We start from the raw sequence: 16,004 nt of genomic DNA on the forward strand, positions 1-16,004 counted from the left end.
ATCCACAACCCTCTACGGAATTAAATTGTACAAAAATTAAATAACAAATATAATATTTTTTTTAACACATATACTAGCATACATAACACTAAAAAAATTATCGATATTATGGAAAACGATATTTTAACTTCGATATTATGGGAATCAATATTTCTTACCTTAATTTCGATATTCTAACCAACTTTATTTTGGTAATTCGATATTCTGTCCATTCTATATTTTTTATTCGATATTCTAGGCAGTCGATATTTTTGAATCGATATTTAGGGTGTTCACCGTTTTTTTTTTAAAGATGCATCTGTTTCCAAATTGCATACTCAACCAGCAGCAATTAAACAATTCATAAAACTTTGAGAGATTAAGATTCCAGAGAACATTTTGGGTCTCCTCTTCTGACAAGTTTCTCATTCTGTTTCTCATTCTTTATAACTTCACTGGCCCTTCCTCCTTTTCTTGTTTTCCATTCTTATCTCTTCAAACCTAGGAGATCAGATGATTTGACATTTGACAAGAATGGCCATTCACTGTGGGTCAGTGAATCCTACTCCTTGTTTACAAATTCTTTGCATTACATTTGAAATGGTCTGCCCAATCTATGAACATGGACATGGACATTTGATAGAATATACCAAATTGCTTGAGCTGCAGTTTGAAAAAGACATCTGTGTTTGTCAAAAGTTCCTTGCGCTTGTGTTTCTGCTAAATTAACATGCCTGACATTTCCTACATTTGAAGTGCAATACAGTCTGTCAACCCCAATGTGATGTAATATCAGCAGCTCCCTGTAGGACATCACTAAGTGATTGCTGACAAAGTTCAATGTCTTTATACTAAATGTGCCAGTTTTTCATCAATATTTTCCTAAAATTGTTCCTGCCAAATAGTACTGAAACTGCTCAGCATTCTTTAGTGGTGAAGCTTGCTTTAGGTGGTTGAAGCCATGCTCTTGTCATGGTTCAGTTCATAATCCATCTCGGGTAATCTCTGTTAATGAGTTTTGTACACAATGTATTCAATTCTTCAAAGAAATCAGATTTGTTCTTACTATTCCGCCTTACTCTTAACCCTTTCGCTGCGGCGGCTATTCCGCCGCAGCGCTAAAGGGGCGGGGCGGCCGCGCGGCCGCCGCATGCTGGTGACAGAACCGCTCTGTCACCAGCTACAGTTGAGCTGTGCTGGTGACGGAGCGGTTCCGTCATGACCCGCCCCGCTCATTAAGACTGCCGCGCAGGCGCGGCGGCCGGGCCATGACGGAACCGCTCCGTCATCAGCACAGCTCAACTGTAGCTGATGACGGAGCGGTTCTGTCATCAGCAGGGGAGGGGTTAAGAAGTGCCCTGTGGACACTATGGGGCATGTTACCAAGCAATAGCGATAATTATCACTATTGCTTGGTTAGAGACAAAAATTTACCGCTGAACTGCGGCGATTTTTATCGCAGATAAACCTTGGTATTACCAAGGTTTATCGCAAATACGATAAAAATCGGCCGCAATGCATGAATATCGCTGAAAAGTCAGCGATATTCATGCATTACCGAGCTAATGCTCTTAGCCATGTTATCCACCTCCCATTGGATAACATGGCTAGGAACTGCTCAGGGCAGGTGTTAGCTTTTGGAGATATTCGCGCTTAGCACGAATATCTCCAAAAGTTGGTAATAGGAGATAGCGATGTTATTTATTTATTTATTTATTTTATAACACTTATAAGGCGCGCAGCTACCCACAAAGGGTTTCCCGGCGCCAAGATAACAGAGCCCAAAACACAACAAGAGAGGAGACAGTCAGCAGCCAACTATTTGTCAAACAGCCAAGTTTTAACACTTTTTCTAAATCTCAGATGATTTTCTTCTTTGCGTATGTGGAGGGGGAGTGTGTTCCAGAGGGTGGGCCCTAGGTAGGAAAAGGATCTCCCACCCATTCTGGCCAGTTTGTACCTGGGAACAGCAAAATTCGCTGCTGTACAAGAGCGAAGGTTGCGGTTGGGGAAATAGGGCTTGGCAAGATCTTGTAAGTACCTGGGGGCAGTGCCAGCTTTGATTTTAAACAGATAGTTCAGGGCTTTGAATCGAATCCGATTTTCCACCCTTAGCCAATGCAGATCCCTAAGATGTTTTGTGATCCTAGCAGATCTAGGGATTCTGCATAGCAGTCTAGCAGCAGAGTTTTGCACAAGCTGCAGGCGTCTTATCACTGCTTTGTTGGAGCCCAGGTAGAGGATGTTCCCGTAGTCAAGCCGAGATGTAACTAAGGCATTGACTACGGTCTTCTGGGTAATAGGCGGTAACATCCAGACAATTTTGCGTAGCCATCTAAGAATAGTGAAGCACATGCCTGCCACTTTGTTGGCTTGCTGCGTCATAGATAGTCCATCATCTATAATAACCCCAAGGTTTCTAACCTGGGTGGCTGGTGGCGGGAGCCTACCCAACGACGTCGGCCAATGGGGATCACTCCAGAGGTCCTTGCTTTTCCCTAAGAGGAGGATCTCCGTTTTCTCCCCATTACCTTTTAATTTGTTATCCGACGTCCAGTTAAAAACTTCGTGAAGGCCTGTTTCCAGTCGCTAACATCATGGCACGCCCACTTTGCATGTCATTAGTGATAAATATCACTGACATGCAAAGTGGGGCCCAAGATGGTCGTTATCTCCTACTAGCTGTCGCTAACTGGTGTTAGCGACAGCTAGGTACTAGGGAGATAATTTTATCTCCGCTTTCTTGGCTTTTAAAGACCACAGCCAAAGCGCCGCCATTGCCTAGAGTCAGTAGCACTTACCTTACTCGCCCACAGAGGAAGGAAGGCAGAGGACACTGCCCACACCGCCGCCACCGCCGCCAAGAGTCAAGAAACACCGGACTCCGCGCCGCCGCTCCGGGAGACTGCAAATCCCGGCAGGCACCGCGGCGGCGCGTCAGAGTGATGTGGCAGCACCCTGTGAGCGCTAGGGAAGAGGAATAAAAGCAGGAGCACCCCGGCAGAGCGGGGGAGACCACAGCCAAAGCGCCGCCATTGCCGAGAGTCAGTAGCACTTACCTTACTCGCCCACAGAGGAAGGAAGGCAGAGGACACTGCCCACACCGCCGCCACCGCCGCCAAGAGTCAAGAAACACCGGACTCCGCGCCGCCGCTCCGGGAGACTGCAAATCCCGGCAGGCACCGCGGCGGCGCGTCAGAGTGACGTGGCAGCGCCCTGTGAGCGCTAGGGAAGAGGAATAAAAGCAGGAGCACCCCCGCGTCGCGGGACGCGAGCGGGACGCCCGGGGCGAAGCCCGGGCAAAGGGCGGGCCCTCTACGGCCCTCATCGGCAGGAGGAGGGAGGGGCAGGGCCTGACCCCCTGTTCCCCCAGAGACGCTCCTACAAGTAAGACTCTGTTGTCGTCCCTGTGTTGTTTGTTACCTGTGTTATATACAGACGATGTCCAAAAAGAAACCTGCTGCTCTGCCCGCAAACACCATGGATAACTATGTTGTGCAAACAGTAAAGAAAATAAATGAACAAAGGAGGGAATCACTTGGGCTAAGCCAGTCACCAGATTTGCGCAGGTTAAGCCCTACTTTACCTCTGTCAACTGATGATAGCCCTTTCGTGTTGGTGGAAACCAGGGTCTCACCAAACGCATCACCTATTATTGAGTCTGGCAGCCAGCCATTGACCATGTTACCATCCCCTGTTATTCTGGATGTAGACTCTGAAAATGTTATAGATTCTGATCCAGAAACTGTAACTGATCTTGTGGAGGATGACTTACCACCGATTGAGCATACACCCCGGCCTGTGCGCACCTGTGTGAAGAATCAGCGGAAACAGGGCGGTCCAAGGCCAAGAGTGAAAAGGAAAAGAACATTATCCCCAGGTTCCTTGAGAGCTCCCCAAAAGGCTGTAGGGGAAGGGATTTTAAGAAACAGAGGAGATGACGAAATGTTAACTAAACTGCTTGAGGTTGTAGAGGGTAAACTTATTGAAATTGTAAAACCTCTGATCTCTAAAATCGATAAATTGCAGGCTGAAGTAAAAAGACTTGGAGGTGTGCAAACAAAGTTGACGGAGGAAATAGGTAGTCTTAATACTTTATTAATAACAAAAAATAGTACCGAAGGGGTTAACCAAGTTGGAGAAGGGACATCTGGTGTGCTGACTAATCCAGTCCACATGCCGGCCCCGAAAGTTAATCAACATGTAACAACAGCAGAAGGGCGTCCGTTGACAGTAAATTTACCACAAGCACAAGTTCACGGTACAGACCCACTGCAGTTTATTGAGGAAGCCTCACCTGTTGTACTGGTGTTAGCTAATGTACCCCTTTTGGATGACGGCATTACCGAGTCATCTAGCTCTCTGAGTAGTAAGGCCCTCCATTGGCTCTCAGGTAATATGAGGTTAGCGCCTGGAGGGCTACAGCAACTGGCGCACGATATTAAAGCAGTTAAACGTGTCCCCTGGATAGGGAATCGCCCCAAAAGATTTAAAGGGGACTGTGTGGCGGTAACATTTGCACACCCCGATGTACTTCCAAATGTCTTAACACATATTCTTCCGCCTCAGCGTAGAAGAGGTACGGTGGTTCCCCTAACATTAAAATTCTTCTATGGGGAACAGCAAAACGTAACCCTACCAAAAACGCCAGCACTAGGATGGGATAACAACCTGAATATGCATAACCGCTGGGCTTCTCCCCTAGTACCAAGCCTGCTATTACACAACAGATTTGATGCCCTGTCTGGTCTTAATAACTGCGATTGACAAGAGGTCAGACACGAGATTGCCGCAGTGTTCGTAGGAGTAGACTTAAATCAGTCCTCAAATACTATAGGTAGTACACTGCCTAAGTCTGTGGGTACATCTTGCAATACCTTAGAGGGGGCTTCAACATCTTGCCATATTGCTAGTTGGAATATAGCAGGACTAGTTTCCAAATTTGAAGTATTAGGGTGGTTAGAACTAATTAGAACATTTGATATCCTATGTTTACAAGAGACCTGGTGTCTAAATTTCAAGGGCCTTGATGGTTTTGTAGCATATGAGCTACCAGCAGTGGCAACTACTTCAGGGAGGGCCAAAGGTGGTTTGCTAATTCTGATTTCTGTGAAAATGCGAATTAGGGTGAAGGAGCATATCACCGTGGGCAATAATTCCCAACTGCTGTGGTTAGCTGATGAGGCAGACAAAAACATTCTGTTGATTAATATGTATAATAATGTTTTTGATGCTAGCAGACACATGGTTATTTTAGAATTAGACGTCGCAATCAAACAATTGATGAAAGCTTCTAATACAGTTTTTGAGTTCATATATGTTGGAGATTTTAACATTTCTGTTTGCCCTCTCTCTAATCAAAAGTTGTGTGGCACTTTGAACCGTGTTGGAGAACCATCTACACATTTCCAACACAATACATATGGAGAAACTCTGAACTCCTTCCTACTCGCCTATGATATGGAGATCCTAGAGATTGAGCAGGATGGGAAGGGTGATAGCTTGCCAACTTTTGTGGGGAGAGAGGCGAACACTGTAATTGATTTTATTTGCATGTCTTCCGTACTAGCTCATTTTAGTTCTGATGTCAAGGTTGTAGACCACATGGTTGTGATCATAACTGTCTTGTTATTGAAACTAGGTTTTGGGAAGCTTGCATAATTCCAGATAGTAGCCCCATCACAAACATTGAGGTACATAGGCTGAGGTTCCGTGACGGTTCCGTGACAATTTGAACCCGTGTTTTCAAGTTTGTCGGAAATACATAAAAATGGTATCAGTGAACCGCAAATGATCCATTTAGTATATCCTAGTGTTTTCGCCACGCTACAAGTAAGAGCACTCCTGTTATGAACACATTTCTGATCTACCCATGGCATCCATCTTAGATCGTGGCCGCCATTTTGTGGTTCCTTGCCCTCACATATGCAATAGCCTCTGATCATTTCATTCACTTCACTTTGATTAAGGACACGTAGCCTTAGCCGGAGATTCACCTCTTACATGACACGTGCACCTTAAACCAGATCACGCTGAAGCTGCATGACTCAACAAAGGTTGCCTCCTCTGCCCGAGGCCAGCCCACCTGAACTGGTTTTCCTGTCCATTGTACCTGATCATGATTAGGCGGCCGAAGCCGGTAGCCTTGCCCATTTACAACCTACAAACATCTCTTATCCCGCTTTTCTATCTTCTGCATCTGGCTCTGCTCCTTTCCTTCTGGGCTTTTATTAGGGGGAGGTAACGAACTTTATGATGAGGCGGTCCGGGTCTTGAATGCAATATTGACAAGGGATTGTGATGGACTGGTGGGAACCCCTCTTCGTGATGTTTGGTATCAGATATTATCGACAGTTCCTGTGTAACGCCAAATATTTATTGTTTAGAGACACAAAAGGTTTGGGAATGTACCGACATGTGAAATATTTGCCTAGAGCACAATTTTTGGTATATAAGGAGCAACCCTCAATGTACAAATCGAACAGTCTCCTGAATTCTGCCCGTGTGTAGATTCTGTGACCTCTGTGTCCCTGCAGTAATAAACCTTTGGTCTTTGACGCCACCATCGAGAAGCCCGTGTTTCTGTTCATTTGTGCACCAAGGCAGGTGGAACTCCGGGGTCTTTGGGTGTTGTTCCCTGACACCTCTGGACGGAACCAAAAAGTCCAGAACTCCAATTGGCGCCCAACGTGGGGCGACGTCATTCGGTACCGGTCCAAAAGCCTGAAGAGTTCGAGAAACTTCGTGTGAAGATTCCTGAGGGAGGCGCCCCACTTCATCGATCCCGGCATATCGCAAAAGTGGCCCTGAAGTTCTCTTCCACGAGGGTTCCCGTTCAGGACGGCTGCAGTGGGCCGTTGCCTTGACCGTCGCCCTGTCTTGGACCCGAAGTGGTGCAGTCCTTAGTACAGCGAAACGTGACGGGTTTCTCCTTGGTGACGTCTTCAGTGACTCAGTTAAGTATTTAGTGATAGCTAGCTGGTTATTTTTGTGAGGATTGTTAAAAATCCTTGATCGGTTCTTGGTTTGGTTTGGTTTTGTAAGATTATCTTTGGTTGTTCTAATTACGATAATCTATTTGGTTCAGTTTTGGGTATCGATACATCAGTTCGTTTTTGGTAGGCCTAAGTTCTTGGTTCAAGTGCACAAATTTGTTTCGTGTTTGTTTGTTTTGTGTTCCGGACTGAGAATGGTAAGTCGGAAAATGTTGTCTTGTTTTAGTTGCAACAGTGACTCACAATTAGAGGACTCTTGTCTGGTTCCTCCGATTGGGACTCCCCTATATGACCTATATTGTAAGTATGGTGTGGGTCCTATAACTTATAATGAGATATGGGTCCGTTATTGTAAGAAGGATGGTGTCCTTAGTTGGCCACTGCATGGTAGTTTTGAACAAGAGATTCTCGACAATTTAGAAGCGAAATTGTTTAGGAAGAAAGCCCGGCCGGCAATGTTTGACTCTTTTCGTTATTGGCGGAAAGAATCCAAACAGAGAGAAATGAAAAGGTTGAAAAAAGAGCAAAAAGAACTAGAAGAGTTAACTCTAGAGCAAGCGACTAAGCAGTTGCAGGCTGACGAGTGTGAGAAAGCCATAGATGTAGCCATTAGAGAGCGTAACTTAGCGATTGACAAGTGCTATCCTGCCTTGCCATCGAAAATGGCTAAGATACTGGAGGATTCCGAAAACGATCCTCTGCTATCTTATCTGTTACGGTCGCCTCCACCGTACGCACAAGGTGCTGCGGCTCCACTGATCCCGAATGTTCAATTGCCGGTTGCTGGACAACCTGGTGTTCCTGTTCCTCAGAATCAAGTTCCTATACTTCCCGTGGTGAATGTAAATGTTCCTACAGCTCCTCCTCTTCCCGCACTGCCCGCTCCTATACCTACCACTGTATCTATTGGTCCTCAAACTATTTTCCTCGATACTCCTACTGTTTCGTCATCTATTCCTACCTCTACTGCATTCTCTATGTCTGCGAGTGTACTAACTCCACTTTCTGTTCGTCGAAGAATCACTGATTCTGTTACTAATATGCTGTCTCCTATATATAAAACCTTGATTAAGACTCCTACTCCTGACTCTGTTCAGAGACGGAGTCAGCTTCCAAGTACTGAGGAACGGGGAGTTTTAGACTCCACGGCTCTCAGATGGATTACGAAAGTTAGAAGATATAGTACGAGAGATGTGTTAGAGACATTTATGCAATGGGGAGAGCCAACGCAACGGTACGTCTTTGATGAGATGTGCTCGTTGTTACGTGAGGAAATAGAAGAAGACGATGTCGAATCAGATTTGGAAGATTTAATTAAAGTTCAAAAGGAGTTTGCGGCAGGAATGATAGTGGGTGATAAAATACAGGAAGCGATGGAACTCATTTTGAGTTTTAGGATTGATCCATCTCTTCGTTCCCCGAGAGATTTAGAGAAAGGTAGAGTGAAGCTAAGTCGCCAATATCCTATGAGGGAGGTTCCTCCAATTTGGCGCGAAGCTGTGCAAGCTGATGCGGTTGCGGGTATTGTAGCTGCTCCAGCACAGTTCCAAAGAGTATGGATACATATTCCGTGGAAGCGAGCAGAAGTGTTAGCAGTGAAACAGGCCTTGCCAGATCCACGTAAGAATCCAGCCGGATATTACAAGGAATTGACACAGACAGTTGAGGCTTGTATAATGAACTTAGCCGACATTGATATGTTATTTGGTAATGTAGTTCCACAACCAGTGTGGGCTAAAATACGTAGAGAGGATCATCAGGCTGCTTTAGGTGGTGATTGGGCAGCTATCACTGCAGCAGATGCTCAACAAATAGGTGGTGCGAAACCCGAACCCCTAATTGCTAATCTTCCTGGCAGAATAATAGATTTAATGAAGACTCTGATGCCAGCATTGCGTGTTAATTGGGATAAATTATCCGCATGCAAGCAGAAGAAAGACGAAAGTGTCTCCGACTTCTTCACGAGTTTCGAAGAGACTTTTGTGGATCATAGTGGTCAGGACATGAGCACTGAAGGGGGACAGAGATTGTTTGTCGATAAATTTGTGCATAATTTGTTACCCGAATTATGCAATAAATTGAAAGACTCAGAAAGTGCGTGGGCTGTATCTACGACAGCGCAAATACTTGCGACTGCACAGTACTATGAAAATAGGGATAAAGAGGAAAAGGAGAAATCAGAGAAGAAAACGAAAGATTTAAAGACTAAAGTTCTTTTACAGCAGGCGTATCCGCCTCGCACGAATCAGACTAATATGCAACAGAATTCGTATCAAAAGACAGATTATAATCCGACCAGGCCTCAATACCAGTGGAATCAGTGTGCGTACTGTAAGAAAGAGGGTCACTATAAAAATGATTGTCAGATTTTAGCGCAAAATAATGCGGCAGCAGCTCAGAGAGGTCGTGGTGGTTATGCACAGAATTCTAGAGGTCGGGGACGAGGTGCTATGCCTCCACAAACGAATGATCGTCCTTCTAATCACTTTGATCAACGAAATGTACAGTCAGCTCAACAGAATAGATCTCAGCAATATCTTGTTGAGGATTATTGTGAAGTTGAAGAGGGATTTCAACAAAATGGGTACTAGGACAGCCATGGACGGAGAGAGGGAGTAGTATCAGTTCCAGTGGATCAGAGTGGGCCTTATGTCGCAGTAGCAACATCAGGTGTAGTCGAACCGTTTCTGTTGGATACTGGTGCCGCAAAAAGTTCTATCATGCATGCGAAACTCCCTGGCGCACCTTTGTCTGGCTCAACAAATGTTTCCGTAGGTTTTTCAGGCGCCCCTGTGTACAACCCGATATCTGGTCCTTTGTCTATTTCTGTTGGACCGTGTCACTTGAAAGCACCCCTGATTTTGACTACAGGTTGTAATGAAAATCTGCTTGGTTTAGATTTGTTTAAACGACTATATGCGACATTGTACTGTTCTCCGGAAGGAGTACAGCTTACTTTGGGTAAAAGACTCACCTCTCCGATGTACTTGTCAATGGACAAACTCCCGCCGGAGCTACGTTCACTCCCTGATTCTCTTTGGGCGACTGGTCCCAATGATGTAGGTCTACTAGAGATTCCACCGTATGTAGTAACTTTGAAAGCGAATGTGAAATTTCCAAGAATTCCTCAATATAAAATATCGAATGAAGGTGAGCGTGCACTCTTATTGATTGTGCAAGATTTGATTAAGAAAGGTGTGGTTGAAGAAACGCGAGGAAATGTTTGTAATAGTCCTGTATTGCCGATTTTGAAACGAACAGATCCTACAAAGCCTCCAGTCTATAGGTTTGTCATAGACCTTAGAGAAGTTAATAAGATTGTAATTCCACAGTTTCCTGTAGTGCCAGACATTACTGCCTTGCTAACATTGATTCCCGCTACAGCCAATTGGTTCTCAGTCATCGACTTGAAGAATGCCTTTTTCAGCATTCCGATAGCCGAGGAAAGCAGAGATATTTTTGGCTTCTGTTTAGGAGGTCGCAGTTTCAGATTTAAACGCGCTCCACAAGGCTACTGTGAAAGTCCATCTATTTACAGTCAAGCTTTAAAAAACCAGTTAGATTCTTTTGTCCTTCCTCCAGGTTCTGCCCTAGTACAGTACGTAGACGATCTTTTGGTGGCTGCCGATGACAAGGAAACTTGCAAGGCAGCTACAATTTCACTATTGCATCATTTGTCTAATTTGAATCATAAGGTGTCACCTTCCAAAATGCAATATTGCTGCCAAGAAGTAACCTACTTAGGTCATCTCTTGTCAAAGGAGGGAAGGAAGTTGACCCCAGAAAGAATAAAAGCAATTACGCAGATGAGTGTTCCACGCACACAGAGGGAAGTACGTGCCTTTCTAGGTATTACCTCTTACTGTAGGCAATGGATCCCAAATTTTTCACTTTTAGCAAAGCCATTGGTAGCTTTGACTGGGAAAAATGTTCCGAGTCCGGTGCCATGGTCTGATGAATGTCAAGAGAGTTTTATTGAGTTACGAAAAGCACTGTGTTCAGCTCCTGTATTGGGTACACCTGATTATAGCAAGCCATTCACGCTCTACGTTCACGAAAGAGAAGGTTGCGCGTTGAGTGTCTTGACACAGAAGTTTGGTGATAAACAACGCCCTTGTGCGTATTTCTCATCAACATTAGATCCGGTAGCTAGAGCATTGCCTAGTTGTTTGAGGGCTACAGCGGCAGCTGCAGCTTCCATTCGACAATCTGCTGGTTTGGTGATGAACAATATGCTAGTGGTCATGGTTCCTCATGCAGTGGACACACTCATGAACCGAACGAAGACACAACACCTTACTAGTGCGAGATTATCTGGTTACGAGCTGACGTTATTAGCAAATCATATTCAGATCAAAAGATGCAATGTATTGAACCCAGCAACATTGTTGCCGACTGATCAAGAGTCGAGTGATTCTGAGCCACATGACTGTTATTTCAAAACGGAGGAAGAGACAAAAGGTCGTATCGACTTGAGGGATACTCCCCTATCCGACCCAGATGGTACGCTGTATGTGGACGGGTCATGTTTTAAATTGGAGAATGGTGATGTGACTGCTGCCTACGCGGTAACGACTTTGAAGACGATTGTGGAGACTGCAAGAGTGAGTCAGAATTCTGCCCAAGCTGCAGAGTTAATAGCTCTTACGAGAGCGTGTGTTTTAGCTGAGGGAAAGAGAGTGAATGTGTTTACAGATAGTCAGTACGCATTTGGCGTGGCCCATTGTTTTGGCCGGTTGTGGAGAGAAAGGGGTTTCATTACGTCCCATGGGACTAAGATTCAACATGGTCAGCTAGTTAACGACTTGTTGGAATCTCTAACCTTGCCGACTGAAGTTGCGATTGTGAAGTGCAGTGCTCATAAAGCAATCACGGATGATGTTGGTCGGGGAAATGCCTTTGCTGATGAAACCGCTAAACAGACAGCTAGAGACATGATGAGTAGAATGTATGTTGCTACGTCTGCAAGATGGATTGCTGAGTCTGGAATGTGTGAGGACACAATGGAAAGTGTGAAAGAGATTCAGAAAGAAGCGACTGAGGAAGAGAAACGCGTATGGAGAGAAAGTACGGGCAAATTGGACTCGAATGGATGTTGGATCGATTTGACAGAACAGCAGCGTTGGATGTTGCCTGATGCGTATGTGCTTGCAGTAGTGACAATGGCGCATGGAGTGGCGCACATAAGTTCTAAAGGGATATGTAAGATGTTAGCTCCGGTTTGGAAGAATGAGGGAATCAGTAAGTGTGCAGAGAGAGTGGTGAAAAATTGTATGGTGTGCTTGATGCATAATCCTGGCAAGGGAACTCCAACTCCAGCTGGTCATTTTGCTCCTCCTTCCTGTCCCTTTGAAGTAATACAGTTAGACTTCATTCACATGGAACGCTGCAACAATTTAAAATACGTCCTGGTGGTAGTTTGTGCTTTTTCCAGGTGGATAGAAGCATACCCACTAAAGGACAACACTGCTTTATCAACTGCCAAAATTCTTCTCAAAGAATTTTTCCCTAGGTATGGAATGCCACGGATTGTATGGTCAGATAACGGAAGTGAGTTTATAGGGAAAGTTATGCAGAGTGTGTGTGCTGGTCTAGGATTGAAACAAAAATTTCATAGTGCGAACCATCCCCAGTCTGCTGGTTTAGTCGAGGGTTACAATGGCACCCTCAAGCTTAAAATAGCCAAAATTCAAGCATCCACAGGTTTGGCTTGGCCAGACGCACTTCCTTTGGCCTTGTTATCAACGAGAGCAACAGTGCATTCTAGAATAGGGCTTTCTCCATATGAGATTGTATTTGGCCGCCCGGCAAATGTCTGGGGTGTGCCAAGGCCTAAACAATTCTGCTCCATTGAATATCCTATGTTGATAGACTATCTTTATGACTTGACTGCTAAATTAAGTCTTATTCATCAACAGGTTTTTGATGCTTTGCCAAAGCCTCCGGAGAGTCCAGGGCATCAACTGAAACCGGGTGACTTCATAGTGGTCCGGAACTTCGCGAGGACAAAGAATCTTCAGCCTCGCTACATCGGCCCCTTCCAAATCCTGCTGGCAACGAGGACAGCTGTACGTGTTGCTGGCCGGAAGAACTGGATCCACGCTTCTCACGTAAAGCGTGTTCCACTGCCGCTGCCCTACGACGACTGGGTGAAGAAGGGAATTGGTGCCTCCGAATCTGAAATAACTCCAAAATTTGTCCCTTTCAGCGATGCCGATTTGATTTCTGACACTTTGAAACGTGACTCTCCTCTTGAAAAGACTACTTTGAACATTGAACATTTGTCTCCAGCATCAGAAGAAACTTTGCCATCTGCGAACGTAAACTCTGCAACAGCTGCTAGTGATACACTATTTTCCGATCAAACAGTACCAGCAAGGAAAAGATACAACCTTAGAAGCCATAAAACGAACTAATAAAGCAGGCAACTGCATATTGTGATTTTGATATTTATATACATTGGACTTTTTTGCTTTTCAGCCAGGAAGTTTGCTATTGTTTATTGTTTTTAATAAATTGCCTTGCCGTCTGGGTAGCCGTAGGGTCGTGGCTGTGTGCCTAGTTTGAATTTGCAGGGGTCTGACACAAGGTCGATCTTTCTGTTAGTACTGGGAACTCCCAGGGCTGACAGAGGCATTTTCATCTACGTACACATCATCAGTGGTCGCGAGCGGATTGTAGAAGATGGAACTTCCTGCGCTGCAACGAGAAAATGTGATTTACGTTCGCAGAAACAGACTAAATAGAATTCTTCATAGCAAATGTTTCTTGATGCAATGTGCCATTACATTTTTGATTGTTTTAGCAACACTGGTGGGTGGAATTGTCTTTAGCATAAATTTGATTTTTGTGCCAGTATCTACAGTACCTCCCCTTGATCCTGCTATTTCTACTGTTTCTTCTATACACTCTTTTCACTCGTTTCCGGAACATGAGCAAGCTCGACGCTCAGAATTCATTAATAATACTTTTGTACAGCTCTTGCACCAACACCAACTGGTAGTTAACACGACAGACTGTTGGGTGTGTGGCTTGATACCTCACACTATGGATAAAGGTATTCCCTATCTGGTTTTGCCTTTCAGCTACAATGGATCATTTCAGGCCCTTCAAACCATCTTTGCTTATGCCCTTGAAACCTATCCTCCACGTCCACCACGCTCCACTAAATATAACTCTGCCAACAAAGCTTTAGTCCAGGGAATTATTGACATGATCAAAGACGTCAATAATACTCCATCTTACCCTAGAGACGAATTGCGAGTATATTTAAGTTGGAATACTTCAGAGTATCGCCTTAGTTTAGGAGAAAGCAAGCGTAAAAGCTCAACTCCAATCTGGGTCGTACCTCACCGAGGTCAGGTCTGTTTGCAAGGTAATGGGAGAAATCCGAGAGCTCAGCTAGGGAGGAGTGAGTGCGTAGAGACTTATGTGTTTCCGGCTAACTCTTCCCCTGCCTTCCTTACTGCCAGGGGTACCTACTTCATCTGTCGAGACAGAGCTTATACATGGTTGCCTACTGACTTTTCAGGTTCATGTTATATTGCTCGATTGTTGCCTCCGACATACACTGCTTCACCGGATTACCACAGAATAAGAGTAGCTAGAGGTGTTTTCAGTAAGGAAGATACCGCTGGTCAGGAAGCTGGAGACTTCTTCAAAGGCTTCCTTCCGTTCTGGGGGCCTATGGCCAATAGTAGAAACATACGTCAGCTAACACGGGTAGTTGAATCTACTATTACCGAAACTGCTGGTGCCCTTAGCAATCTGACAGCTGAGCTTCAGGCGGATAGGCTCATGACATTGCAGAACCGTATGGTTCTAGATGTTATACTTGCAGATCGAGGTGGGGTATGCAGAATGATCCAATCGAGCTGCTGTGTCTTTATTCCTAATAATGCTCCAACAGTTTACGAGGCGATCTCTAAGTTGCACAAGATTTCGGACTCCATACATGTAGACAAGGGAAACTGGTCCTTCATGGAGTGGGTTTGGACTCTGATCTCAGCGTGGGGATGGAAGGTTCTAATGGTCATTGGTGTCATCTTAATATTACTATTCTCATGTTGTCTGATTATCCAGTGTGGTCCTGCTCTGTGTAGTCTTTGTGCTACAACCTGTTTTAGGAAACCACCTGCATTTGGAGAAAAGACACGAGAAAGGATGATGATACAACAACATGTCACTGACCTGATGAGCATAGAACTAGATTCAGACATAGATTGAGTAATTGCCTATGTAAGGGCAAAAGGAGGGTCTGAGGTTCCGTGACGGTTCCGTGACAATTTGAACCCGTGTTTTCAAGTTTGTCGGAAATACATAAAAATGGTATCAGTGAACCGCAAATGATCCATTTAGTATATCCTAGTGTTTTCGCCACGCTACAAGTAAGAGCACTCCTGTTATGAACACATTTCTGATCTACCCATGGCATCCATCTTAGATCGTGGCCGCCATTTTGTGGTTCCTTGCCCTCACATATGCAATAGCCTCTGATCATTTCATTCACTTCACTTTGATTAAGGACACGTAGCCTTAGCCGGAGATTCACCTCTTACATGACACGTGCACCTTAAACCAGATCACGCTGAAGCTGCATGACTCAACAAAGGTTGCCTCCTCTGCCCGAGGCCAGCCCACCTGAACTGGTTTTCCTGTCCATTGTACCTGATCATGATTAGGCGGCCGAAGCCGGTAGCCTTGCCCATTTACAACCTACAAACATCTCTTATCCCGCTTTTCTATCTTCTGCATCTGGCTCTGCTCCTTTCCTTCTGGGCTTTTATTAGGGGGAGGTAACGAACTTTATGATGAGGCGGTCCGGGTCTTGAATGCAATATTGACAAGGGATTGTGATGGACTGGTGGGAACCCCTCTTCGTGATGTTTGGTATCAGATATTATCGACAGTTCCTGTGTAACGCCAAATATTTATTGTTTAGAGACACAAAAGGTTTGGGAATGTACCGACATGTGAAATATTTGCCTAGAGCACAATTTTTGGTATATAAGGAGCAACCCTCAATGTACA

The sequence above is a fragment of the Lissotriton vulgaris genome, chromosome 8 (assembly GCF_964263255.1).
Source record: "Lissotriton vulgaris chromosome 8, aLisVul1.2, whole genome shotgun sequence".
NCBI lineage: Eukaryota > Metazoa > Chordata > Amphibia > Caudata > Salamandridae > Lissotriton > Lissotriton vulgaris.